Genomic DNA, 4174 nt, shown 5'->3' with positions numbered 1-4174 from the left:
GATCCTGTTAAGGCCTAGGATCTCTCCATATTTCTTCACAGATAGAGAAAGGTAAATGAGCTGTTCTGCAAGCACTGGCTGCCTTTAATTCCGTTTTTAGCACTCAGGAAGCATGCATTTTTAAAAATGCTGCTTGATCACTGAATAAACCCTTATTTAGCTGCACCAAGTAATACGATCATTGACAAGAACACCTAGAACCACGTCCTGTAACTATCCAGGACATGGGTCCCTGAAGGTAGCCGCTACACCTCTGGGTACTCTGGCTGGAGAGCTTTCTCCCTGCCGACTGAATCAATAAGGCAGCTGGCCTTGGGCCTCGATACTGTTTGGATTCTCTCTAGTCACTGTATCTAGTTCCATCACTGAGTTAACCCAGCAAGTGGCTGTTAACTGTGGCATTTCACAGAACTATTTTCAGAAATGACACAGCCAGATCGCACATTTTTGAGCATCTAAGTCATCCCTTGGCCACTGATGGCTGTGTCCAACCCTGTCTGAGCCCTGCGTTGGACACTGGGGAAAAAAGAGATACAGGACAAAGAGCTTCCCTCTAGTCGAGAGACAGAATGCGGCCTTTAAAAAGATACAAAATGATGGCCAGGTGCTGTGGCTCAAGCCTGTAATCCCTGCACTTTGGGATTTGGGCGGGCAGATCACTTGAGATCAGGAGTTCGAGACCAGCCTAGCCAACATGGTGAACTCCTACCTCTATGAAAAATACAAAAATAGCCAGACATGGGGGCAGGCACCTGTTATCCCAGACACTTGGGAGGCTGAGGCAAGAGAATCGCTTGAACCTGGGAGGTGGAGGTTGCAGTGAGCTGAGATCATGCCATTGCACTCCAGCCTGGGTGACAGAGCAAGGCTCCATCTGAAAAAAACAAACAGGTTGTCCGCAAAGCCTGAGTCCTGTCCTCCCACCCTCCTCTATGGACAGGATGAGCTTTACCACTTGCTCCACCTTCTCCACCAACTACCGGTCCCTGGGCTCTGTCCAGGTGGCCAGTTACTGCAGCCGGCTAGTCAGCAGTGCAGCCAGCATCTATGCAGGGGCGGGGGGCTCTGGTTCCCGGATCTCCGTGTCCCACTCCACCAGCTTCTGGGACTGTATGGGGTCTAGGGGTCTGGTCACGGGCATGGCAGGGGGTCTGGCAGGAATGGGAGGAATACAGAATGAGAAGGAGACTGTGCACAGCCTGAACGACCACCTGGCCTCCTACCTGGACAGAGTGAGGAGCCTGGAGACTGAGTATTGGAAGCTGGAGAGTAAAATCCAGGAGCACCTGGAGAAGAAGGGACCCCAGGTCAGAGACTGGGGCCATTACTTCAAGACCATTGAAGACCTGAGGGCTCAGATCTTCGAAAATACTGTGGACAATGCCCACATCGTTCTGCAAAGCGACAATGCCCGTCTTGCTGCTGATGACTCTAGAGTCAAGTATGAGACAGGGCTGTGCATGCGCCAGTGTGTGGAGAGTGACATCCATGGGCTCCACAAGGCCATTGATGACATCAGTGTCGCTCGGCTGCAGCTGGAGACAGAGATCGAGGCTTTCAAGGAGGAGCTGCTCTCGTGAAGAAGAACCATGAAGAGGAAGTAAAAGGCCTCCAAGCCCAGATTACCAGCTCTGGGTTGACCGTGGAAGTAGATGCCTCCGTATCTCAGGACCTCGCCACGATCATGGCAGACATCCAGGGCCAATACGACAAAGAACCGAGCGAAGCCAGACAAGTGCTGGTCTCAGCAGGCTGAGGACAGCACCACAGTGGTCACTACGCAGTCCGCCGAGGTTGGAGCTGCTGAGATGACGCTCGCGGAGCTGAGATGTACAGTCCAGTCCTTGGAGATCGGCCCCGACTCCACGAGAAATATGAAGGCCAGCTTGAAGAACAGCCTGAGGGAGGTGGAGGCCCGCTGTGCCCTGCAGATGGAGGAGCTCAATGGGATCCTACTGCCCCTGGAGTCGGAGCTGGCACAGACCTGGGCAGAGGGACAGCGCCAGGCCCAGGAGTACGAGGCCCTGCTGAACATCAAGGTCAGGCTGGAGGCTGAGATCGCCACCTACCGCCGCCTGCTGGAAGAAGGCGAGGACGTCAATCTTGCTGATGCCCTGGACAGCAAACCCATGCAAACCATCCGGAAGACCACCACCCGCCGCATGGTGGGTGGCAAAGTGGTGTCTGAGACCAACGACACCAAAGTTCTGAGACATTAAGCCAGCAGAAGTAGGGTACTTTTTGGGGAGCAGGTGGCCAATAAAAAGTTCAGAGGTCATTGGAGGTCAAAAAATTTTTTAAATAAAAATAAATATAAAATAGAAAATTAAAAAATTAAAAGGTATGAGATGGGCATCCATGCAGGAAACACCAGAAGAGTTCAGAGGACAAGAAGGACCCCTGAAGGCGTGCAGGGAGATGGAGTGTCAGCTGAGCCTTGCAAGGCTCCTGTGGCAGAGGTAATGCTATGTCCCCCACACAGTCCCCTTCCTGGGCACCCTGCCTTCTCTGCAGTCAATTCTGGCCACTAGAATGGAGCTGGACTTTTAGATGGGAAATAAGCCTCAAAAATAGATCTTTGTGTCTTCTCCTGGTTGGTCCCCCTCCATCTACACGCTGCCCACCCACCATGCCTGCCCTTCTGGGCTGGATGCATCTCAGGCAAGTCTGCAGTAACAGCTCACAAGCAAACTTGTGCTTCAGTGTTGAATTGAACATTCCTTGTCTGAGACATGTAACAATGCTTTCACCCAAAGAGAATTCCAGGGTTACATTTTTAGACACACAGAACCTATGACCTTTGCTTAAATCATCTTGCTGGGAAGCCGTCTACTATTCCTAAGAGGAATATTTGTTCAAATGGGAACAGATTTCAATGCTGGGAACATCAACTTGTTAATAGCAACCCTCATCTTGGAACGTTGATGTAAACATATACTTTACCTCCGGGGTGACTTGTGGGTCCCTGGGAAGCAAGTTTGTGCATAGGACCCATCTGCTGGGTCTCTTCCCTCTGGTGCTGTGATCTATGTTTCCTTTAAAAATGAACATTTATAATCCCTTCTTTTTAGGAAAAAAAAAAAAAAAACTTGTTTACTGTGGAAAGCCATTCAGAACAGATAAGTAAAATAAAGAGAATTGTCATCACCTGTACAGTGCAACAATCCAAAAACTCTCCCTTGAGAGAGAGAGAGAGAGAGAGAGAGAGAGAGAGAGAGAGAGAGAGAGATGGGGTCCAGGTCTGTCGCCCAGCCTAGAGTGCAGTGGCACAATCATAGCTCACTGCAGCCTTGACCTCCTGGGTTCCCACACCAGTGGCTGGCTAATTTCTTTTTAATTTTTGTAGAGATGAAGTCACGCTTTGTTGCCGAGGCTGGTTTTGAACTCCTGGGCTCAAGCGATCCTCCTGCCCTGGCCTCCCAAAGTGCTGTGATTACAGGCATGCGCCGCAGCCCCCGGCCCCAAAAGGATATTTTTATGCACGATCATTTTCCTTTAGGTCTGTTTGTGTAGTGTCTGTTTTGTTTTGTATTGAGAAACAAGATCATTACCATATACACTGTTTGGTCCTTGCTTTTTTCTTCAACAGTACCTAGTGATCATTTCCCCACATTATTATTCAGTATCCAAGCTCTCCATGACAGATCTCTATAACCCGAATAAAAGTGATTTCACAAGAAAGAGGGCCCTTCTTACAAAGACAGCCGTGTCTATCGAGGTTTCAGGCCCCACTGAGAGCTCTGTCATCTGCCAAACCAAAATGAACAGAGAGAAGGATGGGCCTGGGGTCAGGAGCAGCTCACAGTGTGCACAGCACTTGATTCTGGGTAGGAAGCTCCAGGGCACCCGAGTTTGCAGAGGCCAGGGGCAGGAGAGCCCAGGGGCAGCAGAGACCAGGGGCAGCAGAGGCCAGGTGCAGCAGCGGCCAGGTGCAGCAGAGGCCAGGGGCAGCAGAGGCCAGGGGCAGCACAGAGTCCAGGTGCAGCAGAGTCCAGGTGCAGCACAGAGGCCAGGGGCAGCAGAGGCCAGGTGCAGGAGAGGCCAAGGGCAGCAGAGGCCAGGGGCAGCACAGAGTCCAGGTGCAGCAGAGGCCAGGTGCAGCACAGAGTCCAGGTGCAGCAGAGGCCAGGTGCAGCACAGAGGCCAGGGGCAGCACAGAGGCCAGGTGCAGCAG

General features: G+C 51.6%; 1 pseudogene; it reads left to right on the top strand.

The window, feature by feature from the left end:
- Nucleotides 1–941: 941 nt before the first annotated feature.
- Nucleotides 942–2219, top strand: LOC116565138 (annotated as a pseudogene).
- Nucleotides 2220–4174: the final 1955 nt, after the last annotated feature.

This window comes from Sapajus apella, unplaced genomic scaffold (assembly GCF_009761245.1).
Source record: "Sapajus apella isolate SASKATOON/1434 unplaced genomic scaffold, GSC_monkey_1.0 scaffold39, whole genome shotgun sequence".
NCBI classification, from domain to species: Eukaryota; Metazoa; Chordata; class Mammalia; order Primates; family Cebidae; genus Sapajus; species Sapajus apella.
This window is presented reverse-complemented; position numbering and strand designations above follow the sequence as displayed.